The sequence below is a fragment of the Rana temporaria genome, chromosome 5 (assembly GCF_905171775.1).
Source record: "Rana temporaria chromosome 5, aRanTem1.1, whole genome shotgun sequence".
Lineage (NCBI taxonomy): Eukaryota > Metazoa > Chordata > Amphibia > Anura > Ranidae > Rana > Rana temporaria.
This window is the reverse complement of record NC_053493.1, coordinates 156113510-156140333: the sequence shown is the minus strand read 5'-3', so window position 1 is coordinate 156140333 and position 26824 is coordinate 156113510.

Sequence of the window (26824 nt, the reverse complement as noted above, 5' to 3'; positions counted from 1 at the left end):
GCCCTCTCATTGGCTCATTGGCTCTGACACAAAAGCATCCTTGAATATCTTTTCTGCATTCAGGCAAACAGTATGCAGTAGGGGAATCCTGGCTGCCCTAAAAGGACAGAGATGATGGCTGACATCACTGATCAATTATGGCCATGGCCTTTGTGTACATCCCTTTGTTTACAAACCAGCTGTCAACCAACAAGCAGTAGCAATGGAAGACAGAGGTTTTTTTTTTTTTTTTGGTGAATTGGCAGTCATCAATCGTCATTAATGGTGAGGATCTGCATAGTAAGGCAATATTATTGATGAGATATACAGTACATTGTGGGGATTTTTTTTTTATTAATTAGGAACTTGTCAAATCATGTGGTGTGCTTATTTACTGTTTACACTTTTTTGTGATAGAGTAGAGGTACCCCTTACTCATTTACGCGTGGAAAATCTGTGAGTCCCCTTATTTTTAAAGGGGGATTTTAGATTCTAATAGTGACATTGCACCTCCAGAATACAGCCTGGTCTTTTCCCAGTGAGATTGTCATTAACCTTAAATGGCCATGTCTCCTCCAGTTATTTACTTGCATGGCTATGACCATATACTTTAATGATTGTGCTGCGAATTATGGAAAGAACAGGAACCATCCTTTATTACATTGAACTGCTCTGCTGGTTGGCATTAACTACCATTCTGCTCCTGCACATATTTCCCCTGTCATACCCAATACACTCCTCTTCTGCACATATAGAGCATAGTAATACCCTTTGAATTCCTCTCCTGTACACACTGCCCGCTGTTATATCCTTTAAACTCCCCTTCTGCACTAACTGTCTACTGTCCTACCCTCCACACTCCTGTCCTACACACACCTCAACTGTCATGTTCTGCATTGCTCTCATGTACATAACTCCCCTATAATTTCTTGTGTACTCCTCGTCAGCACTTACTGCCCAAGGTCTTACCCTCCACATTCCTTTTCTGCACATACCGCCCACTGTCTTACCCTCCTTATGCCTTTTCTGCACATACTGCCCACCGACATCTCCCATTCCACCAGGGAGCCCAGGACTACTGCAAGCAGATTTCCAGATTTAGCTGGAAGTGAAGTGAAAACTATTTTGTCACTTTCGTTTTCAGTGCTGAGTTTCCCTGGCTGTATCAGGGAAAACTTCCTTTAGCAGACCAAGCTGTCCAGCAAAACTAGCCGTTATAAGACTGAGACAAACCATTTAACACTGACAGGGGTGTTTACTTTGGTTTTCTTTATCCCAAAAGGAAAAAAATCTTTTTGTAACTGCCTAAAAAGTGGAGTCTGGCTTTTGTTAGTCAATTTGGTGCAGATTGAGAATACTGCTGTTCAAAGTGTCTTCATTGCTCCTGCATAGAGTTGACAAACCCCAAAGTCCCTTTCACACGTGCGGACCGCTCAGATCCGCCTGTCAGTTTTTTCAGGCGGACCTGAACGGGCGCTCCATGTACCTCTCTGGAGCGTTGGATGTCAACGGTGACATGTCCGCTGACATTCGATCAGCCCCGATCCGATCCTCTCCGTTAAAGTGTGATGGATGCAAACCCTATTTTGCATACGTCTGGCGAATCGAATGGAAACGGACAGACGGTCTGTTTTCGTCCATAGATCTCTCCATAGAGGAGAGCGGAGATCTGACTGGTTAGTTTCTGCACAGTGTGCAGACAGACTAGTCATCCGCTGGCTCAGCAGGGATCAACGGAGCGATACCTGCTGAGCAAGCGGATGTCTGAAAACGGATCATGTGAAAGGGGCCTAAGGTAGGAAGTGTGTAGCTGGCAAACCAACAGGTGAAAGTAAAGGGAAAAAATCTAAAAGAACAAAAAAAAAAATGAAGCCACAACATTTAACCCCTTGGCACAGGCCACAAGCAAATATGCAGTGACGTCACCACGCCAAGGAGGAAGGGCTCCGCTTGTTGCCAGCCAGCATTTGTTTTTGTGTCTAAGATTTTATCTGCTTCTGTAAGTACCTCTTGCATTTTTAAATAAACAAGTTTTACGGAATTACGCTATAGTGCACCGCTTCTCTACCCATGTCTTTCTGGATGAGTCCGGAAACCATCTCTGGAAACTTCTAACCCTGGGAGTCCACTACAGTTTCTAAAGGCCACGGCTGGACTATAGCCGATTGCTAATCAAGCTTGCCTCTCTGGTAAGCGGCTTTAACACTCGGTGGTGGGTCTTCACTTCAGTATGGGAACATATTTGATGTCACTGTGGTGTTAAAGCTTTGGAGGATTTTATCTTCAGGATTGTTTATTTGTGTTCACACTCAATAATGCACATTGGGACTATACACATATATTTTACTTTATATTAGTTTCAGTGGACTTTTATACTTTATTATTTTTTGGCTCAGTCGCGCAGCTTTAACCTCTTCTTCTAAGCAAATATTCATATTTGCGTGAATTGCTGCCCAAAAGCGTGCACATTGTGTGCTCCTGAAACAGTTCCCGGCGCCTAACCGCAAGCAGCAATTAGGAGTTTTCGGATAACATGACTGCCATGACAGCAAATCACGGCAGTCATGTGCTCTTAAGCCTTGTCCTGCTTCCCAACGTCATAAACCTCTTAAAGGCCAGGAGGCACCAGCGTGAAAAGAATAAGGATTGGTAAGCTCTAATATATCAAATTTTTGTTTAGATACCCCCTAAGGTTGGATTCACACTGTTGTGATGTGTTACTGCACACGTGTTAACATGAGGTGTTTTGCACTAAAGCATTCATTTTAAAGGAGTTGTAAAGTATTTTTTTTTTTTTTTTTTTAATAACAAACATGTTATACTTACCTCCACTGTGCAGTTAGTTTTGCACACAGTGGGCCAGATTCATGAAACACTTACACCGTTTTTTTGGTAGATGCGCGGCGTAAGTGCAGATTTGCGCCGGCGGATCGCTGCGCTGTACCCAGAGAACCAGATTACGTCTCCAAATAGACTTCATCGCCTCGGTGTAACCTTTCCACGCCGGCGCGGCGTTGGCGCAGATTTACGCTGGTCGGATCTGGCGCGGCCATGGTTTTTGTGTTTTAAATATGCAAATTAGGTTTTTGGGCCGATTCATCAACTTAAGCTTGACCGGCGCAGGCTACTCCCGGTGCGCGGAGCTGAAATTTCCGGCGCCAAGTTACACCTCATAAAAGCAGGGGTAACTTTGCACCAAACTTGCAGAGGTCAGCTGGAGAGCAGCTAAAGCAGCAGCGTTACAAACGAACTGAGCAACAACACTTGCTGGACAACACATCTGTGTGCCAACATGCCAGGGGCAGCCACTCTGTGGCCCATAGAGGCGGTCCCCATGTTGGGAGAGGCCCTCAATAATTACAGCCCTCTCCTCTGGGCTGAAATTGGTCATCCGCCCACCTGAGGATTCCTCATCAGCCATAACTGCCCCACCACAATGCAAACGACCTAGCTTGGAAAAAAAAAGCTTCAGTACATTTGCACCTGCAGGGCGGAAGTCTGGGCTGATTTATGGACTGGGCGTTGGTAGTGGGCCGGCGTAGCTCAGGGGTCACGCCAGGGCGCAGTTCTGAGCATGTGCAGATTGGGGCATTTACCCCTGGATGTCACTGAGCATGTGCGGTCTAAGATGCGCCCCGGTGTGACCCCTGCACCACGGTCGGCACTTCATTAGCATAGGGTGACTCCCATTTGGCTTTACCCCCGCCTTACGCCGTCTAAAATCCGCCCCGCTGGGGCATCGTAGACAAAAAAAGTTTCTTGAATCACCTAACTGCCGCTCCGCGCTGGACCGGTGTAGTCTAAAAATGATGCACCACGCCGGTGCAAATCTGCACCATTGTACATGAATCTGGCCCAGTGGCCCCAATCCTGGTCTTCTGGGGTCCCTCGGCGGCTGTCGCGGCTCCACCCCGGAACAACTACACACAGACATGCGAGCGAGCATGGTGTGTAGATGTTGCAGGCACACTCCCGTGATACAGTGGCGGCCATAGCCGCCGCTGTATAACTCGGCCCCACCCCCTGGCGCGACGCATCATTGGATGTGATAGACAGCAGCGCCAGCATCATCTGATGTTTTTTCACCTTAATGCATAGAAAGCATTAAGGTGAAAAAATATTTACCTTTACAACTCCTTTAAGTTGTCTGCCAACACAATCACAATGGACATAAAACACCTGCACTTTTTTTTAAAAGCAGTGCACAGACAATTCACATCTTTGCTGTGCTATTTTCTAAACTCATGTACGCTGTGGTGTGGTAGTTGCTTTGGGTTGTCTTTCAGAATGTTGGGGCCACAGAAAAAATTGTGAAATGGCCCCATAGGGTTCTTTTATATTATATATTAATAAATTCACTGATTATTAGGGATGAGCCGAACACCCCCCCCCCCCCCCCCCCCCGTTCGGTTCACACCAGAACCTTTGAACGGACCGAACAGACGCGCAAACATTTAGAACCCCATTGAAGTCTATGGGACTCGAACGTTCGAATTAAAAAGTGCTCATTCTAAAGGCTAATATGCAAGTTATTGTCGTAAAACTGGTTTGAGAACACGGGTCTTGCCCCAGGGAACATGTTATAAACAAAAATAGAGCGACAATTTTGAAAAAAATTCAATATTTTTTACTTTTTGCTATAATAAATATCCCCCAAAAATATATAAAAAAAAATTCCTTTTTAGTTTAGGCCGATACGTATTCTTCTACCTATTTTTGGTAAAAAAAAATCACAATAAGCGTTTATCGGTTGGTTTGTGCAAAATTTATAGCATTTACAAAATAGGGGATAGTTTTATTGCATTTTTATAAAAAAAAATTTTTTACTACTACTCAGCGATTTTTTTCGTGACTGCGACATTATGGGGGACACTTCGGACAATTTTGACACATTTTTGGGACCATTGTCATTTTCACAGCAAAAAATGCATTTAAAATGCATTGTTACTGTGAAAATGACAGTTGCAGTTTGGGAGTTAACCACAGGGGGCGCTGATGGGATTATGTGTGACCTCATTAGTGTTTACAACTTTAGGGGGATGTGGCTGTAGGTCTGACGTCATCGATTGTGTCCCCCTATAAAGGGATGACACGATCGATGCAACCGCCACAGTGAAGCACGGGGAAGCCGTGTTTACACATGGCTCTCCCCGTTCTTCAGCTCCGGGGACGATCGCGGGACTCCAGCGGTGATCGGGTCCGCGGGTCCCGGTCACAGAGCTTCGGACCGGGTCGCGGGAGCGCGCCCGCGACCCACGGCTGGGTACTAGTACAGGACTTACCGTATTTATCGGGGTATAGCGCGCTCCCGCGTATAGCGCGCACCCCTAAAGTTGCCCCGAATTGCCCCCGGGTCTGCGGCTTCTGGTGTCCTCTTCGTTGGGTCCGGCGTCCTTCTGCGGCGTCCTCGCGTCCTCCCCGCTCGTTTCCCGCGCCGAGTTTGAATACTGCGCCGACATATACCGAGCGCAGTACACTCGTGTATCGTCGGGCAGGTACGTCCAGGACGTCAGAGCGAGAGGAGCCGAGACTGCCCGACGATACACGAGTGTACTGTGCTCGGTATATGCCGGCGCAGTATTCAAACTCGGCGCGGGAAAGCGGGTATCGGCGTATACCGCGCACACCCACGATTTTGCCCTGATTTTCAGGGCAAAAAAGTGCGCAGTATACGCCGATAAATACGGTACCTGTACGTACATGTGCCCAGCCATGCCATTCTGCCGACGTATATGTGCAGGAGGCGGTCCTTAAGTGGTTAAATATCGTACCTGCTGGGTGTCTATAGTATGCTTGTGAAGTGGCACGTGTTTAGAACTGTCCCTGCACAAAATGAGATTACTATAAGAAAAAAGTATTTTTAAACTGCTTGCGGCTTTAATGTAATGTCTGGTCCCTGCAATATGGATAAAAATCATTGAGAAAAATAGTATGGGATTCCTCGCCCCCCTCCTCCAGGTCATTACAAGCCTCTTTGGCCATATATACTTTGAACAGCAGTATACAGGCGGTGCAAACAAGACAGGGACTGTAGGTTTGTTGTTAAGTAAAATCTGTTTGTAATTTTGAACTGGTATTTCTTTAAAGTGTAGCTTCAGCCATAAAATCTTTTTTTAAGCTTTTCTGAAAACATAGAGAATGGTTATCACCCATGTAACATTTGTTTTGCTGTCTGTGTGCATCTGTTCAGAAGATTGCAATTCACTTTCTGTCCCAATGACAAATGATGTTTTGAAAATGTGGGTTTTTTAGTGAAACAAGGATTGGTGATAAAGCATCAGTGGACAGGAGACACCTCTTTCAGAAGAGATTTTCCCTTCCTAGGGGTAGATTTCCTCTCACTTCCTGTTGTCTTCTTCCGTTTGCAAGTAGGAGTCGTTTGTAAGTTGGATGTTTGAAAGTAAGGGGCCTGCCGTATATACTCAAAAATTTGGGCCCTAAGTGTTGGTGTTGCCACAACACTGTAAGCCCTCACAGTTAGTCTTGGTGGGCGCTGGAACGCCCTGCTGTGTGAACTATTATATTAAGAATTGTAGTTACATACCATTGTTGAACAGTGGTATACAAATTGGGCCTTTGGTGCTGGCGCTGGTGCCACAACACTTTAAGTCCTGACAGTTACTCTTGGTGGGCGCAGGAATGGGCCCTGCTGTGAAATATTAGATCAAGAATTGTAATTACATGCCCCTGTTGAAAAGGGGCAGACAAATTGGGCCTTTGTTGTTGGTGGTAGTGGTGCTGCTGGTGCCACAATTCTGTAAGCCCTCACAGTTACTCTTGGTGGGTACAGGAATGGGCCCTGCTGTGAAATATTAGATCAAGAATTGTAATTACATGCCCCTGTTGAACAGGGGCAGAAAAATTGGGCCTTTGTTGGTGGTGGTGGTGGTGGTGCTGGTGCCACAACACTGCAACCCGTCACAGATACTCTAGTTGGAGCGCAGGAATGAGCCTGCTGCAAAGTATTGCATCAAAAATTGTAATTACATGCCTCTGTTAAACAGGGGCAGAAAAATTGGGCCTTAGGCACTGGTGCTGGTGCCACAACACTGCAACCCCTCACAGATACTCTAGTTGGAGCGCAGGAATGAGCCCTGCTGCAATGTATTGCATCAAAAATTGTAATTACACGCCCCTGTTAAACAGGGGAAGAAAAATTGGGCCTTAGCCACTGGTGGCGGTGCCAAGAACAAAAAAATGTCTTACAAGCTATCAGCATGATCATTGAGGAGGAAACGCATAGTCACTCAGCATAACAGGATAGTCACTCAGCATCAGCATAGGCAGTCTTGAAGGAATCTGACATTTCAAAAAAAATTATTTAGTTACATCAGCATCAGGTGCTTGGTAGCTGGTGGTGATCCAAGCCTGATTCATTTTTATGAAGGTCAGTCGATCAACCGAGTCGGTGGAGAGGCGCACCCTGTGATCGATTACAAAGCCTCCAGGAGCACTGAATGTGCATTCTGAAAGAACGCTGGATGCAGGACAAGCCAGTAGCTCAATTGCGTACTGTGCAAGCTCTGGCCAGTGATCCATCCTCAAGACCCAGTAAGCCAGAGGATTTTCGTTGGTAAAGGTGTCCAAGTCTGATCTTGCCCCTAGGTATTCCCGCATAATGTAAACCAGACGCGGGCGATGGTTGCTGGAACAGGTCATACCTTGGGGCTGCGGACTAAAAAATTGTCTGAACACATCGGTCAGATGGCCACCTTCTCCACCGCTCCTTCTGTGACTCACCAAAGCCTCAGCAACACGTTGTCCAGGACCAGGATTTTGTAACCTCCCAGTCTCTGGGAACGCGTTGCACAGACCTTTCTGCAAGGCCTCCCGAAGATCTTCTGCTCCCTCTGTGCCGGAAAGATAAGGTCCGCAACCTTACTCTTGTAACGTGGATCAAGGAGGGTTGCCAGCCAGTAATGATCCCTCTTCTTGATATCACGAATACGAGGATCCTTCCGCAGGCTTTGCAGGATCAGGGAGGCCATACAACATAGGTTTGCTGAGGCATTCGGTGCGGAGTCCCCTGGGTCACTGAGAACGACATGATCCGCAGCCACCTCATCCCAGCCACGTACAAGTCCATGGGTTTCTTGGGACTGTAATTGATCCCTTGAAGACTGCTGCTGATGCTGAGTGCTAGGCTCCTCCTCCATGCTGACACAATCCTCCTCCTCCTCGTCCTCTTCCTGTGTGATAAGCGGGCAAGCAGGAACACTGTCTGTATAAAGGGGGCCTTGAGAGGTAAGAAAGTTCTCCTCTTCCTCCCTCTGTTCTGCCTCAAGTGCCCTGTCCATTATTCCACGCAACGTGTGCTCCAACAGGTGGATAAGAAGGACAGTGTCACTGATGCATGCACTTTCAATGCTCACCATCCGTGTGGCCTCCTCAAATGGTGACAGGACAGTGCATGCATCCCTGATCATGGCCCACTGGCGTGGGGAAAAAACCAAGCTCCCCTGACCCTGTCCTGCTGCCATATTGGCACAAATACTTAGTAATGGCCCTCTGCTGTGTGTGCAGCCGCTGCAGCATGGCCAACGTAGAGTTCCACCTGGTGGGCATGTCACAGATTAGGCGGTTCTTGGGCAGGTTGTATTCCTTTTGGAGGTCTGCCAGCCGAGCACTGGCATTAAATGACCGTTGCAAATGCACACAGACTTTCCTGGCCTGCATCAGGACATCCTGTAGGCCCGGGTACCTGTTCAAGCACCACCAAGTTAAGGACATGAGCAAAACAGGGCACATGGGACAGTTGTCCCTGTCGCAGGGCGGAGATGCCTACGGAGCACCGCTGGTTCCGAGGACGCATAAGCACAGGAAGAGGCCACAGAGGAAGAAGAAGAGGGGGAGAGAGGGGTGTCACAACCAGTAGTAGCATTTTGGAGGCGTGGTGGCGGAACAACCTCCAACACTACTGTACCTTGTCCTGTGTCCTTCCCAGCTGCCAGCAGAGTCACCCAATGTGCCGTGAAAGATAGGTAACGTCCCTGTACATGCCTGCTGGACCATGAGTCAGCGGTAATATGCACCTTACCACTGACCGCCCTGTCCAGCGAGGCATTCCACATGCCGGTAGAGAGCCGGAATCGCCTTCCGTGAGAAGAAGTGGCACTGGGAACTTGCTACTGAGGTACCGCACATTCCACAAACTCACGGAAGGGGGCAGAATCTACCAACTGAAAAGGCAGCAGTTGAAGTGCTAGCAATTTAGCCAAGCTAGCATTCAACCGCTGGGCATGTGGATGGCTGGGAGAGAACTTCTTTCGGTGCTGCAGCAGCTGGGGCAGGGGAAAATAGCTGGTGCAAGGGAAATTTGCCTGGTACAATCTGCCATCGGTGTACCGACAGTAGATTGCCCGCAAGTACTTGGCTGTGACACCTTCAGTCCTATCAGTGCAGGCTTCAGAGAGGACTGAGGATATTGTGGGGTTGGAGATCCCAGCTGATGAGGAACAAGGAGAGGTCCGCTTTGGTCTTTGGTGTGGGTCTTTGAGGTACGCTTGCCACCGAACTGCATGGCAGGTCGACATATGTCTGGTCAAGCATATCTGGTCAAGCATGTGGTGCCCAAGCGGTGATGTTTTGGCCACGCAAGATACGCTTGAGACATATGTTGCAAATAGCAGCGGTGCGATCTGATGCACTCGTCTCAAAAAAGGCCCACACCAAAGAACTTTTGGAATAACGCTGAGAGAAAGCAGCGCCCTGCACATGCGTAGCTCTGCGTTGTGATGCAGTCGGTGTGCTGCCCTTAAGATGGCCCCTGGAGATGTGCCTTCTCCTCCTCCTCTCTCCTATCAGGCACCCACGTAGAGTCAGTGACCTCATCATCTCCTCCCTCCTCATCACTGTAGAAAACCTGGCAGTATGCTGCAGCTGGGGGAACATGACTGCCAGATTGCTGTCCTTTTTGGGCACCCCCTCTCTCTGGGCTCACGTTACTGCCTTCCTCTAGCTGTGTACCATCATCGGAGCTTTCAAAACGCTGCGTATCCTTCTGCAGTATGTACCCAACACTGTGGTCAAACAGTTCGGGGGACTCCTCAGGAGGACATGGTGGGGCTAGGGAAGGAGTGACTGATGCCATTGAGCAGAGGGAAGAGGCCGTGTTGGCAGCTGCTTTGCCAGAGACAAAGTACCCTGAGCCTGGGTGAGAGAGGATGAGGAGGATGAGGGCGGCTTGGTCATCCACTCTACCAAGTCTTTGGCATGTTGCGGCTCAACACGGCCAGCTGCCGAAAAAAAGGACAACGTGTCCCACGGCCACGTGCTGATGAGGACGCACCGCGTCCACGACCAGCAATGTTGCCTCTAGACGCAGAGCTTGCTTGCCCTCTTTTATGAGCTTGTGACTCTCTGCCTCTCCTTTTTGTCCTTCCAGACATACTAATGGCCTGCAGAGGACACAGACAGTACACCACGTGAAAGTACTTGCAGCAATATCCCCTGCCTGTAGTATTAATATGAGCAGATCCCTGCCTCTAGGAATAAATATGGGAAACACCAGCTTTACATTAGGTGCACAATGTGCAGAGGACACGGACAGTACACACATCACGTAGCTTTAGGTACACACTGCAGAGGACACAGACAGTACACACACCACATAGCTTTAGGTGCACACTGCAGAGGACACAGACAGTACACCACGTGAAATACTTGCAGCAATATACCCTGCCTGTAGTATTAATATGAGAAGATCTCTGCTTCTAGGAGTAAATATGAGAAACACCAGCTTTACGTTAGGTGCACAATGTGCAGAGGACACGGACAGTACACACACCACGTAGCTTTAGGTGCACTCTGCAGAGGACACAGACAGTACACCACCTGAAAGTACTTGCAGCAATATACCCTGCCTGTAGTATTAATATGAGCAGATCCCTTCTTCTAGGAGTTATAATTAGAAACACCATGTTTATGTTAGGTGCACAATGTGCAGAGGACACGGACAGTACACACACCACGTAGCTTTAGGTGCACACTGCAGAGGACACAGACAGTACACACACCACGTAGCTTTAGGTGCACACTGCAGAGGACACAGACAGTACACACACCATGTAGCTTTAGGTGCACACTGCAGAGGACACAGACAGTACACCACGTGAAATTACTTGCAGCAATATACCCTGCCTGTAGTATTAATATGAGAAGATCTCTGCTTCTAGGAGTAAATATGAGAAACACCAGCTTTACGTTAGGTGCACAATGTGCAGAGGACACGGACAGTACACACACCACGTAGCTTTAGGTGCACACTGCAGAGGACACAGACAGTACATCATGTGACAATACTGCAGCTAGCACAATCACCTGCCTGCCTGTCAGTAAATTAGGAAGAGTGGATCTAGCTAAACTATACAGTGTATAAATATATATACAACACCTGGGATGCATATATATCCTCTAAACACTGTAATTCTAACTGACTAGCCTGCCTGCCTGCTCTATATAACTCAATTGAAATGACACAGTCTCTCTCTCTCTGTCTCTATCTTTAACCACCGCCGCAACACACTACACAAGGCCGACTTGCAGACGGCCTTTTATAGTGTGGGGCTTGTACTAAACTCCCTGAGCCATAATTGGCCAAAGCCACCCTGGCTTTGGCCAATTATGGCTCTCCGTCTTTTGCATGCTGTGATTGGCCAAGCATGCGGGTCATAGTGAATGTTTGGCCAATCATCAGCCAGCAATGCACTGCGATGCCTCAGTGAATTTTGGGCCGTGACACGCCACTCGAATTTGGTGCGAATGGCCCGTGACGTTCGTATTTCGACGAACTGTCGAACATACAATGTTCGAGTAAAACGTGGGTTTGACTCGAACACGAAGCTCATCCCTACTAATTATATCCCATTAACTACAGAGCCTTGAAAATGTATTTATACCCTTTAAAATTTTCCACATTTTGTCATGTTACAACCAAAAACGTAAATGTATTTTATTGGGATTTTATGTGATAGACCAACAAAAAGTGGCACATAATTGTGAAGTGGAAAGAAAATGATAAATGCTTTTCATAATTTACAAATAAATATTTGAAAAGTGTGGCATGCATTTGTATTTAGCCCCCTTTACCTTGATACCTCTAACTAAAATCTAGTGGAACCAGTTGCCTTCAGAAGTCACCTAATTAGTAAATAGAGTACACTGTGTGTAATTTAATCTTAATATAAATACATCTGTTCTGTGAAACCCTCAAAGGTTTGTTAGAGAACCATAGTAAACAAACAGCATCATGAAGGCCAAGGAACACACCAGACAGGTCAGGGATAAACTACTGGAGAAGTTTAAAGTGGGGTTACCTGTAGGTTATCAAAAAAATATCGCAAGCTTTGAACATCTCATGGAGCACTGTTCAATTCATCATCCAAAAATGGAAAGAGTATGGCACAACTGCAAACCTACCAAGACATAGCTGTCCACCTAAACTGACAAGCCGGGCAAGGAGATCGGTAATCAGAGAAGCAGCCAAGAGGCCCACAGTAACTCTGGAAGAGCTGCAGAGATCTACAGCTCAGGAGGGAGAATCTGTCCACAGGACAACTATTAGTCGTGCACTCCACGAATCTGGCCTTTATGGAAGAGCGCCAAGAAGTCCAGTTTGCAGAATTTTTTATTAAAGGGACAATTTTTTTTTATTTTTTTTTAGAGGTCTGGAGGTCCCCAGGGCCCCGGATGGCAACCCCCCTTTTTTTATTTATTTTTTTTAAAAAAGTATATTTTTTTAATTAATTCTTATTTTATTTTTTATTAAAGGGACAATTTTTTTTTTTTTTAGGGGCCTGGAGGTCCCCAGGAGCCTGGAGATACATAGGAGCCCGGAGATCCCCAGGGCCCGGATGACAACTCCCCTTTTTTTATAAAAAAAAAACTTTTTTTATTTCTTTTATTTTTTATTTTATATATATATATATATATGTGTGTGTATGTATGTATATATATATATATATATATATATATATATATATATATATATATATATATATATATATATATATATATTATTATTATTATTATTGGCCCGGATGACACCCCCCTTTTTTTTTAATAAAAATAAATATATATATATATATATATATATATTTTATTTCTTTTTTTTTCTTTTATTTATATATATATATATATATATATATATATATATATATATTTTTATTATTATTATTAAAGGGCTCAGAGGTCCCCAGGGACCCATGTGGCAAACCCCCTTTTTTTTTTTATAAATGTTTATTTTATTTTTTTTGTTTATATATTTTTTTTTATTTTAATTAAAGGGCCCAGAGGTCCCGCATGGCAACCCCCTTTTTTTGTAATTTAATTTTATAAAAAATATATATATATTAAAGGGCCCAGAGGTCCCCAGGGCCCCAGATGGCAACCCCCCTTTTAAAAAAATATATATATATATTTTTTAATTATTTTTTTCTTTTTATTAAAGGGCCCAGAGGTCCCCAGGGCCCCGGATGGCTACCCCCCTTTTTTTATATATATTTCTCTTTATTTTTTCTTTTTTTTGTAAAAGGCCCCCCCCGCTTCTCAATTTTAGGTGGCAGCGCGGACCCCCACCTACCACCCCCCCCCCCCCCGGTTCTCTGCTCCAGGGGGCCCATGCCTGAAGCTGTACAAGGGGCCACATAATTCCTGATGGCGGCCCTGCCACCATATGATGTTTTGTGACCACCATGTGCAGTGCCCACCATGTTATGTATTGTGCACACCATGTGCAGTGCAGTCACCACCATGTAATGCAAAATGGTGTGCCCTCCGTGTAATGTGATCTGCTGTGCTGTACAGTGCCCACCATGTAAGGCGGAAGTAGAGTGCCCTCTGTGTAATGTGCTATGCCCACCATGTAATGCAGAGTAGTGTGCCCTCTGTGTAATATGTTGTGATCACCATGTAATGTGGAGTAGAGTGCCCATTGTGTAATGTGCTGTACCCACCATGTCATCTGCTGTGCTGTACAGTGCCTACCATGTAATACGGAGTAGTGTGTCCTCTGTGTAATGTTCTATGCTCACCATGTCATGTGCCGTGCTGTAAAGTGGCCACCATGTAATGCCCTCTGTGCCCAACATGTCATGTGGTGTGGATTACCCATATGTTGTGCTGAGCCCACGTGTGTTGTGCCCACTGTGTAATGCACAGTACCCACCGTGTAATGTAATTCATAACATTGTCAAAAAGGGGCGGAGAATGGGTGACTTTAAAATTATGCCCCCCCTGAAAAAAGTTCTGTGGACGCCCATGCTACTGCTGTCAGTTATTATGGGTAAGTTACTAGTTATTGTTCTAGAAAGGAATCATCTCTGCATACGCTGGAGCCCTGTTCTAGGTGGAGGCACTGCCAATTATATATTCATAGTCCACTCTTCCTTTAGCAAAGACTCTGGCTCTGGCTCATTAGTTTACCTGCAGGTTAGCGCCATAGCCTGTGTGGAGAGAGCAACTTCATATGACCCCCCTATAACAGGATATCTGCTGCAAACCAAACAGGTAGGGTGTTCAGCCCATGTCTACTATTAATCTAAGGATTGAAGGCCTAGAGCAGTTGAAGATTATTTAATATACTTGTCGATATTCAAACAATTTTGAGAAAAATTTAATTTAAAAGCATAAACTATGCTTTCTTACATTATCTACCCATTTGTATTTAACATTATGCCTTCAAACTATTGACACCACAGTTACGTTTGTAACTTTAAATCTGCTTTCAGGCACACAGTTTTAGCCTTAATGGACATTTGAAGCTTTTAGTTTTCATCTGAAAGGGGGAAAAATGTGATTACTGCTCCATCTGCTGGGCATAAGAGGAATTTACCAATTAGTTCATGACAAATTTATTAAAGTGTATGTCAAAGCAAAATAATATGCAGTACATCTCTGCAATACATGCACAATTCCCCATGCTTTATTTCTGAAAGCACAGCAAAATATCTGTTGATCTGCAAGAAATGCACTCAGCTCTCAAGTCCTGTTGTGGGCTAAAACACACAGGGGCAGATCCACAAAGATCTGCCCCGGAGCATCGTATATGAGATACGCTACGCTGCCGTACCTTACCTGGCTTTGCGCTAAATGACGTCGCAAGGACGTAATTTTTTTTAACATAGGCGTGAATTACGTCCATCCCGATTCACGGACGACTTACGCAAAAAAATAAAAAAAATTCAAATCAAACGCGGGAACGACGGCCATACTTAACATGGCAAGTCTAACTATACGCGACGAAATATCAGCTTTAACTATACGCCGGAAAAAGCCGACTAGAGACGACGTAAATGAATGCGCCGGCCGCTCGTACCTTCGTGGATCGTCGGAAATAGCTAATTTGCATACCCGACGTGGAAAACAACGTGAACGCCACCCAGCGGACGCCAAAGTATTGCATCTTAGATCCGAAGGCGTACGAAGACGTACACCTGTCGGATCTAACCCAGAAGCCGTCGTATCTTGTTTTGAGGATTCAAAACAACGATATGACATGGGAAATTTGAAAGTACGCCGGCGTATCAGTAGATACACAGGCGTACTCGCTCTGTGGATCTGTCCCACAAAATTTTGTGGACTGCATGATTTCAGCCCTGCTGAGTGTCTTTGACTAAACTACTCAACAACCCCTACTCTCAGATGTCTACAACATAAAGGGTACTCATTCTGTATCCCATTCTAAGAACTAGCAAATTTAATCCGATTGTGGTGAAAATTCTCAGAGCGTTTTCTTTTGTGACAAGTGTGAATTTTGCTGCATATCTAATGCGAATTAAGTGCGAATTGGTTGTGAATTGGGATTGGTTACGGTTGCAATTTTATGTATGGCCAATATAACCCACTGTGTATGCTGACGTAAAAAAAATAGGTGCAATAACTTTCTGTTCTCTTCCTGGTTTTTGTGTAGTGTGTAGTAAGGAGTGTGGAGCATTGTGTGTTTTTGGAGTTTTTGCGCATGCATCATCATTCTTTGCCATTGGTTATGGCAGCAGTAGCTAGTGCTACTAGAGGAAAGAGGCCAGTTCCGGATTATCTATAATGATCTACGTGCAGTATGTGTTTGTATGTCAGTGAGCAGGTGAGTAATTTGGAGCGTCAGAACACCAACTATAGGAACAGTGTGTAGCCAGCTGAGCGATTACTACCCAGATAGCAAGGATAACGTGCCACAAATTTGTGGCAAAGTTGAATTGTAAGGGCTCATGCAGACAACGCATTATAAAAAACGAGCTGTAAAGCCACTACCAACGCCAGGAAAAAAGCAGGGGAAAAAAGTGCTTTTAGGGGCTTTTTGAATTGACCTTAAAATAGTTGTAAAGCCTTGTGTTTTTTCTCCTTAATGCCTTGCGCTGTCCGGCCCCCCAGAGCCCCCATTTAACTTACCTGAGCCCCAAACTTTCGTGGGCGCGATCCTGCGTCATTCTCCCCGCGGCTTCTCGGCAGGGCAGCCATTGGCTCCCTAGCTGTCAATCAAATTCAATGACGCGGCCGCTGGGGGGCGGGGCCGAGTCATACACTCTGCGGCTATGTACACGTAAGATAACCCCCTCGGGCGAGAGCTTCCCAGAGGGGTTTATCTATTGCGGGAGGAGCTGCGAGAGCTGCTGGGGGACCCCAGAAGAGGACGATCGGGGACACTCTGTGCAAAACAAACTACACAATGGAGGTAAGTATGACTATGATTGTTTTTGTTTTGTTTTTTAAACGTAAACCTATAGTATCACTTTAATGCATGCTTAGCCACGCTAGCTTTTAGCAGCGTTTCTCTGCCTCTATTCAAAATCAATGGTTACCTATGGGATCCTATTTAATTGAATACAATATTCCGACTTGTGGCGCAGCTTCTGTACTGAGGATCTTAAAGGGGAACCCCTTGCCAAAATGAAAGAAAAAATTGAATGTAAGTGTAAGTGGGGCCACCTGGTGACATTATGCGGAGGGTGACATCACCACCCGGTGCATGATGGGGCGGTGACGCCACAAAGGGATGGGGCATCTGGATGATGTCACCGGGTGGCCCCGCCCCATGTCTTTAAAAGTAATGGCACACTGTGGACCTAGCATTGCACCGGGAGAGAGCACAGAGACGAGACCCGGCAGAAGTCCGCGGAGAGAGGAGAAGACATCAGTGGAGAGAGGAGAAGAAACGTAGAGGGGAAGTAGACATCAGCAGAGGAGTGAAAAGAACCGGAGGATGAAGACATCGCCAGAGGGAGAAGAAATTGAAAGAGACGCCTGAGTTGCCTTAATAAACTTTTTGGGTGAATGGGTAGGGGTACAATGTACCCCATACTCATTCACATAGAGGGAGGGGCAGTATCTGGGGGCCCCCTTGTTAAAGGTGGCTTCCAGATTCTGATAAGTCCCCTGCCCACAGACCCCGACAACCACTGGCCCGGGTTGTCTGGAAGAGGCCCTTGTCCCCATCAACATGGTGACAAGGTGCTTTGAGGTGGGGGGGTCGCAAGCCCCCCTGCCCCAAAGCATCCACCCCCCCATGATGAAGCCATGTGACCTGGTATGGTCCAGTGGCGCTCGAAATTTGCCATAGGGGTTTCCTTTAAAATCTATACAAGACCAAAGGATCTGGTATCGTTTTGGGGGAACCCCGCGGCAGTTTTTTTTTTTCATTTTGTCGATGGGTCCCTTTTCAAGGTCCTGGGGTTTTTTGCAGCTCGAAAACGCCAATGCCACTTACAGCTCCTAAAAGCCTATGGGCTAGATTCAGTAAGGAGATACGACGGCGTATCTCCAGATACGCCGTCGTATCTCTGATTTGCGGGGTCGTATCAATGCGCCTGGATCTTAGAATCAGTTACGCATAGATTTGACTAAGATCCGACTGGCGTAAGTCTCTTACGCCGTCGTATCTTAGTTGCAATTTTACGCTGGCCGCTAGGTGGCGGTTCCGTCGATTTACGTGAGGAATATGCTAATTAGGTAGATACGCCGATTCACAAACGTACGTACGCCCGGCGCTATTTTGTTACGTCATTTACGCTAGGCTTTTTCGGCTAATAGGGCTGGACGTAATTTACGTTCACGTCGAAACCAATACGTCCTTGCGGCGTACTTTGGAGCAATGCACACTGGGATATGTACACGGACGGCGCATGCGCCGTTCGTAAAAACCGTCAATCACGTCGGGTCACCACCCATTTACATAAAACACGCCCCCCTCATCCTCATTTGAATTAGGCGTGCTTACGCCGGCCCCATTTACGCTACGCCGCCGTAACTTAGGAGGCAAATGCTTTGTGAATACAGCACTTGCCTCACTTACTTACGACGGCGTAGCGTAAATACGATACACTACGCCGCCGTAACAATGCGCAAATCTACCTGAATCTAGCCCCATGTGTGCATGAGGCCATAGAATAACATGGAGAGACGTTTTTAAGCTGCAAAAAAAAAAAACGTCTGACGCTGGTAAAAGCAGCTGTAAAACTCCCTGTGTGCATGAAGCCTAGGACTTGTAACTTGCTGAACATTTTCACAAGTTGTACACTTGTAGAACACTTGAAGCACAAGTTCTAGTTGACATGTTTCCAATTTGTGGCACATTTGCATGGCAAGTCTATAGCAAAAGCAAAGTTGCAGTGGTGAGTCTATAGGAAGAGCTCTGCAAGTCACAGTGACCCCTGTGGTGGGATGACTATTGCACACCATAACTGAACCAGAACTTGCAACAGACTTGCACAATGTTTGCAAAGAAAGTTGATCTGGAGTAATGCAAAGCGGACTTGCTGCAATTGTGCAACAAACTTGTGAAGCCTGGCAAGTGTAGCAATAGCTTACCAAGTAATTTTCAAACTTACAGCTCAATTGCTTTCTATTTGGGTAGTCACCTTAAGGTAACACCAGTATAAATACTATGCTATAATACATATTTTTTCCCATAATACCAAGATGATAATAATAATAATACTATATTTATAAAATGTCTGAGAGGCATCCTCTGCAATATTCTGAACATTGTGTTGTGGGGTGGCAGCTACGTCAGAGCTTAGCCCAGGGGCCTCAGTGTATTGAGACAAGGGTGCACGTAATATATTTTGATATTGAGGAAGTCTGCTTTGGGGGCCATATTGAGTATGCATTGTAGAGGCCAGTGGAGGCATAGTAGAGGCCTCTGGAGGAACTGTGACTGTGAGGGAGCCTGTAATGCTGCTGCCATGGACTCATGCAAACCAACCTGCTCTATTGAGAATGTGTCCAAGGCTGCTGCCTACTGCTTCCCCCTTTTTTGGCAGGTGCTCCAGGAACAGTCTCATCCTCCTCCTCCCAACTTTCTTGCTGTAATCTAACCTTTTTTATATTAATCATTGTGTCATTAGTTGCAAATACATATGTCGGATACATGCTAGTAAAATGGAAATGAGGGAGGTTGAGGGGATATAGGGAGGGATGGATGGAATGCTAGCTAACCTCCTCAATTCCAGCACTGGCTTTAGGAAATTGAGGTAACGAGCAAAAGCATATGTTTTTTTTTTTTTCTAGTTGCAGCTGATCCACTGTTGGCCTCATTCTCATTCATCAAGAACTCTGCCACCTTGTCTTCAGAGTGAAAACTGGAAAACATACAGTACAGAAAATAATTATTCTTCTCTTTTCTTTCAGGTACCTGGCTTCCCGGCAATACATTTGCCAGTTTACAATATGAATTCAAGCTGGGAAAATCGACTGTTAGCTCTATTGTGCATGAAACCTGCGGGGCTATCTGGCATGTTTTAAAAGATTTAGTGATGAAGACGCAGACTATTTGAAGGCTGGGATAGAATTGCTGAAGGTTTTTGGGAGCTGTGCAATTTTCCAAATTATGTGGGTGCAGTAGATGGCAAGCACATTAGAATAATCAGCCCAGTTGGTAGTGGCTCAAAATACTTTGCCATTAGAACAAATGAAAGGTATTTTTTATAGTTAGTGGCTGATCCCAATTATTCGTTTATGTATGTGGATATAGTATCTCCGACTCGAGTAACTTCTCTCATTCTTCTTTTGGCAAGATGCTTTGGGAATACTCACAGATTTTTCCTAATAATTACCCACTTCCTTGGACAAATCCACCTTTGGAGCCATATGTCTTTATTGGGGATGAGGTGTTCCCTATTTCGGAGCACCTTCTACGGCTATATGCTAATACAGGACTTACCATTAAAAAGAGGGTATTTAATGACAGACTGTCAAGGGAAAGATGTGTAGTAGAGTGTGCTTTTGCATATCCGCATGAATATGGAGCATGCCATTAGTGCAGTGCAAGCAGCATGTGCATTGCAAAATTGTATTTGTGCTTGAGATGAGTACATATTTGAGGACTCATTGATGCATGACCTTGAAGAGCATTGCGCCATGAGTCCACCTTTTTTGAAGCCTATTAGAGCATATGGAAAACACCCTCCCGCCGCTGTAATTCAGGTGCCCGGCGTCCAAAAAAGGGGCAGGAGCCTGAATAGGGGTGGGGGCAGCGGCCATGGATAGATTCATACAATACATGAATCTATTTATTAGTCATAGAGGGGGTGGCTGGAGAGAGGGGGCGGCGCCCATGCGCCCGTAATGGATGCACTGGACGCACCGTCACTGATGCACATCCTCCTCCTCCCAACTTGCTTCTGTGCTGTAATTAAAGTTTTTGACAACTCATTATTAGGCTCTAAATAGGCTCTAAATAGGGGGAGAAAGAAGGGAGTATGAAAGTGAGGGGGAGACAGAGGATAAGGGGGAGAGGGAAGACAGGTGAATTAGACATAGAGGGAGCGAGAGAGAGACTTGAGGAAGAATTATTTTATGGTAACTTACTTCCTACATTTTAGAACAGGCTTCAAAAAATCATGGTATCTGGCGAAGGCATAGGGATGCTTTGGGGGGCACCAGATCCACTTCCTGATTCACGCTCCAGTCTCTGGTGTCTTTGCAGTGTAAAAACTGTAAAACAGAAAAACCATGACTAACTAATTTATTTTCTATTTTTTATTTCAGGTACCTAGAAGTAGTATAATATCGGGTTTATGTTTCTGGAGGTATTCAAATACCATGGAACATTTTCACTGAATTTAGTCCTTAGACATTCAAAGATATTTTAATCATAAGCATGCCATATGTGTATAGATAACAGTCATTAGAGCTTGAGATAAGGGTGGCGATTCAATGAGCTCCACTGACCTAGCATTCCATAAACAGATATATAAACAGATATATAATAAAACATCAACAAAAACATTTAAACAACAACCCAACTTATCCCTCTGGGATCACTAACCCAACTTGCTGTGAACTTTAGACCCAAAACATGTATGTGAGTGAGGTACATGATTCTCCATGGTGTTTGGTAATGCAGGGCCCTAAAAAAAAGTCCCTCTGGACAACTGTTTACATCAAAGTGTGAGATTGAACTTGAGTTCACAGTGTGATCGATGTATAGAAGTTATCCAATATGTTTATAAATGAGGACGCGTTCATAAGAAGGTTGGTATGGAAAAAGACTCTGGAAATTCCCTGCCCTGGTACCCCAATGGACCAATATGTCAGTGGGCAGTAGATTATATAGAAGTGTTAAAGGTGTGCCTCACAATAGAAGGTGGTGACCACTTAAAGCCCCATGGTGGGGTTCCAGAAGTCTCAGTAGGTAGAGAAATTTGTTTTTCTCTTGCTCTACTATGAAGGTTGGAGTTTAGTTGTGTGGGCCAGTGTGTCATCTGCAATGGTGGCAAATTATTTTAGTGCCCAATGATGTAAAAATCAGGGGGATATGTTTTCCACTGTGATTACATTTCTGATTGATTTGGAGTATGAACGTTTTACACATGCATTCGGTCATTTATGTATTCACTGTGTGGCCTTCCCACAGGCCAGGGGAGACTGCTGGCCCCTTCAGACCACATGTGCATATTTTTTGTTGATTATCATGTGTACAATACTACTATGATATTGTGAATACTACTATGATATCTCAACTATGCGTCCAAGTCTTGATGAAGAAACTTCCACGAAACTTGTTAACATGACACATTTGTGTTAGGATGCTGATTGCTGTTCTACACGAATGACTGATTTTAACTATATATTGTGAGTTGGTTTGATCCAGTAATTCCCTTTAATGGTATTGTACAATAATAAAATACTACGTTTTATGGATATATCCTTTGTCAACATTTCTGAGATTATGTTTGATCTCCTGGGCTGCTTATTTAAAGTCCCTTGTGTCCACAGTTTGTGTTCAGATAGATTGAACTTCAGTACACAGTGTGATCAATGTACAATATGCTTATACAGTAAGTGAGGAAGCTGTTTGCAAAAGGTTGGTATGGATGAAAATCCTGGAAATGCCCTGCCCTGGAACCCCAATGCACCGATATGACTGTGGGCAGTAGATTAGATTTGGGGAAAAGTGGACAAAAATCTGTAGTAAGTTTAAGGAATGGTCTTCTCTGGTGTGAAGTCTGTGGAGGTTATTCAAATACTCTGGCGCAACTCAACAAAATAGTCATTTGTTTGACTGAGTCAATGACATAAGTGGCATTAGATGTAGAGATCAGAAGAGAATGTTCTGTTTGGTTAATAACATGTCCGTTTATGAAGCAGTGAAGAGCGGTGATCCCAGGGATCACCACTGATCACAGCCCATAAACAGTTTATGAAACAGAGATAATCGGGGGAGAAGTGTTTGAATTTCTTCTCCCGCCGATTATCTCTTCACACAGTGAAGTCTCATAGACTGACACAGAAACGGCCAGTTTATGAAGCTGTGATCTGAGCTCTTCACTGGTGATCTGAGTCAGAATTCACACTCCCCGATTCACCATCTCAGAGCTGGTGAAGCGGGGAGTGAAGAGGAAATCCCGGGGGTTCTGAGGAGAAAGGAGGAAGATTTTTAACTTCCTTCTACCTCGTTCTGACCCCCCAACACTGTAACCATGTCCCCCTGTAATTTTTATGTGTATACATATATATACATAAATATATATAATGTATACATGTACATATATATAATGTGTGTGTATATACATGTATATACAATGTGTGTGTGTGTGTGTATACATATATATATTATGCAGGGGGACTCGTTATTTTAATTACATTAACCACGTGTCTTTCAGTGAACTGAGCGGTGATAATTTATCACTGCTCAATAAACTGACATCTCCGTATTTCTGTGAATTTCTGGTCCGTTCTCCACTGTTTGAAGCATTGGAAGATCACTTCACTCCTTCAAGGGTGAAGTGATCTTCTCCGCTTCATAAACCGGCACACAGAGGAGAAAAATCTTCACCGTGAATGCCGGAGAAAGAAGCAGTGAAAAGATTTCACTGCTTCATAAACGGACACCTATGTGTAGTAAAGCAATCAGTGGATGTGTACACTGTAGGTAATCAAAGGTTTACTTGTGGTTAGGTGACTTGGGGTCTTGATTGCACCTTCTGGCATCCATCCAGTGATCTGCCACATTGTCTACCATTCTCAGTTAGGGAGGATAGTGCATGCTGTAGACTCAATTCTGGTCTAGGAGACATTTCTTAACTGTAGTGAAGGCGGCTCAATGCTTCGGGCAGTAGAGAATTTAGTATAGATAGTGATGGTATTTCCATTTTAACACATACTGTACAGTGGGTGTAGTAAAGAATCAACCATTTGTTGCTTTGCAGCCTGAAATGAAAACAGTCACAGTTTTTGTTTTATCCAGCTGTATTTACTCAGTGCAACTTATAACATCCAAGTGGAAGATATAACACCAACATGTCAGAAAAAATCAAAAAAATCAAAAACAGATTCACTGAGTTAGAAAAAGAATCACCTCCTCGTGTCAGTATTTTCTTGAACCACCTTTTGATTTAATTACAGCCTTTAGTCTTTTGGGATATGTCTCAACTAACTTTGGAGATTTAGACTTTGCAATATGTGCCCACTCTTTTTTGCAGAACTGCTCAAGTTCAGTTAAATTTGATGGTGACCATTTGTAGTCTTCAAGTCATTCCACAGATTTTCATTGGGGTTTAAGTGTGGGCTCTGGTTCGGCCATGCAAGGACATAGTTGCCCTCCAATTCTCCTTGCTGCAAAGGCTGGTTATAAGTGAGGCCAATGGCTAAGTTTTTGTACTGTTGACATATTGGTAAGGCAACGCACTGACACCTTTGCAGCCATAGTGCTATATGCTGGGTGTTTAATGTGCCCCTGTACCTTTAAGGAGGTGTGGGCTCCCCCCAGACCATCTGCCCTCTATCTATCCAGCAGAATGCATGTGATTCCACTGTGGAACCTCTTAAAAGTTAAAAGGTAGGGACTACAGGTAACAGGGTGCCTTGATGGGGCCTGTAGCTTACGCATGTATTTTCAAATGTGTGCAGACTAAACCCCTATTTTTTACACAAACTGTTAGACAGGTCAGTTTGGTTGGTCGCAGGCTTGTCAGTAAGTAGACCTTGGAATTTTCCTCAGATTTTCCTAGGCTTTTTTTGACATATGTTGCCCTCCAAAGTTCCTTGCTGCAAAGGTTAGTTATAGGTGGGGGCAATGGCTAACTTTTTGTACATGCAGGGACATTCACCTTTTCTCCTTCAACCACTGTGTGGTCGTTTTTGCTGTGTGCTTTGGAACATTGACATGTTGGAAGGCAAACCTTTTTCCTACTGACCACTTTCTGGCAGAGGGTATCAGATTTTCCTCAAGAATTTGACAGTTGTTTGCCCCGTCCCTTTTTTATTCTATACTGACAAGTACCTGCTGCAAAGAAACCCTCCCATACCAGGAAATTACGGCCTCCATGCGTTACTGTAGGAATGGTGTTATTTGGATGGTGACGAGGCCAAATAATTCAGTTTTAGTCTCATTTGAACATAACACCTTGTTCCATGTGGCCTCAGAATTTTCAAGGTGCGTTCTGGCAAAGCTTAAATGTGACTGCATGTGGACTTTCTTGAGGAGTGGGTTTTTACTTGCAACCCTCCCATACAAGCCACGTTTGTGGAGAATTTGTGATATTGTTGTCACATGCACACAATGACCAGTCTTTGTCCTATATTCCTGCAACTGCATAAAACTTAGTATTTTATTATTGTACAATGCCATTAAAGGGAATTATTGGATCAAACCAACTCACAATATATAGTTTAGAGTGAAGTCCAGGGAGGGTATGTGTTGTACCAAATACATTCCATGTCATAATAATAGACGTCACTGTGCTTTTAGATATTAATAAAGCCTTTGAATTTTTTTTGTATTTTTTTTTTGTATCCATGTCCTGACTTTATCCCAGAAATCTTTTGACAGTTCCTTGCCACCCTTAATTGATTGCTTGCTTCAGTTGCACTACCAGAGACTGAAATGCTCCAGGAAAGCTCTTTTCATGCTAAACTAATCAAAATGACCATAGCTGATCAAAGTTGAAAGTCAAATTGTTTTGTGTGTCTTTGAGACAGTGATTTGCTACACCTGATTCAGTTCACAAGTCATTTTTAGGAGGGGGTGATCCTTTTTCCAACTCAGTGATTTCTGTTTTTGAATATTTTTTATTGGAACAGGTACACACTGACTTTGTTCAGAAATACATACAGTCTGCCATGGCACCTTCTCCCAAGAAATATTCAAAAGGTAGAAATATATGTTTTTATTCTTTCATTCTTTCATTCTTTTAACAAACACATTACTATGTGTTTTCTCAAATGTGACTGTAAAAGTGTAAAGACACTTTAATCAGGTTTTCAATAAGAGCGTTAGCATTTCTTAACAATGCGCCCTCAGGAAACCCCAGGAGGCATATATATTCTTCACAAGAGGCTCTGTAAGTAACATAGTTTATCGATACAGTGTGTTATGTTTTGTTTGACTGTTCTGAGATCAGCATTAATGTTTAGGCAGTGAAATGTGTATACATACTGAGATTTGTTGTGTAAGTGATGCCTGACATTTATTTATGACTTCTATTATCTGGGACAGTGAGGGCTCAGGTGTTGTGTCTGCAACCAGGGATGGACTGGCCATAGGGACTACAGGGAGTTTCCCGGTGGGCCGATGGCTCAGTGGGCCGTTTTTTAAAACAGAGATGCTTCTTGGAGGACTTTTCCTAACGCCCTGGCAGCGCCCCAGTGTGAAAGCACTCAGGCTTTCACACTGGGACTGCAGCGGAAGCGTTTTTCAGTCGCTTTACAGGCCCGAAAGCGCCTAAAAAACGCCTCAGTGTAAAAAGGGGTCCTACACTCACCCCCTCTCTTTTACACTCACTCTCTTTTTCTTACACTCACCCCCCTCTCTCACCCACCCCCTCTCACCCCCTTTCCCTCAACCCTCCCCCAGCATTTTATTGAATTAAAGTGGGCCGGTCAGGAATGAAGTCCAGGGCCAAATTTTTGTCCCAGTCCAGCCCTGTCTGCAACTGTATGTGGGGTGTGATTACCTTCTGCAATCCCAGGTTCTGTGTGTTGCATTTTCCCAGGAGGGGAAGAAGGAGAGAGCCGGTCCTCATGTACAGGGATCAGTGCTGTATAGTCTGGCAAGATGATCCAACACAGGCTAGGTTCACCAGGGAGCAGATGGCACCATCTTGTCTCTGCTTCCTGGTGAACCTAGCAATCCTGTGTGATTGGTTTCTCACACTGTTCTTGCTGATTTTAAACTGTTCTGGCAGCCATGGCGATGTATTTTAGGATGGACAGCACAGCAGCTGCTTATTTGCAGGTCAGGGGCTGCACGATGCCTAAGGCCCCGTACACACGACCGAGTTTCTCGGCAGAATTCAGCCAGAAACTCGGTCGGAGCTGGATTCTGGCGAGAAACTCGGTCGTGTGTACACTTTTCAGCGAGGAAGCCGACGAGGAACATGTTCTCTATTTTCTCGTTAGTCAATGGGAAAAG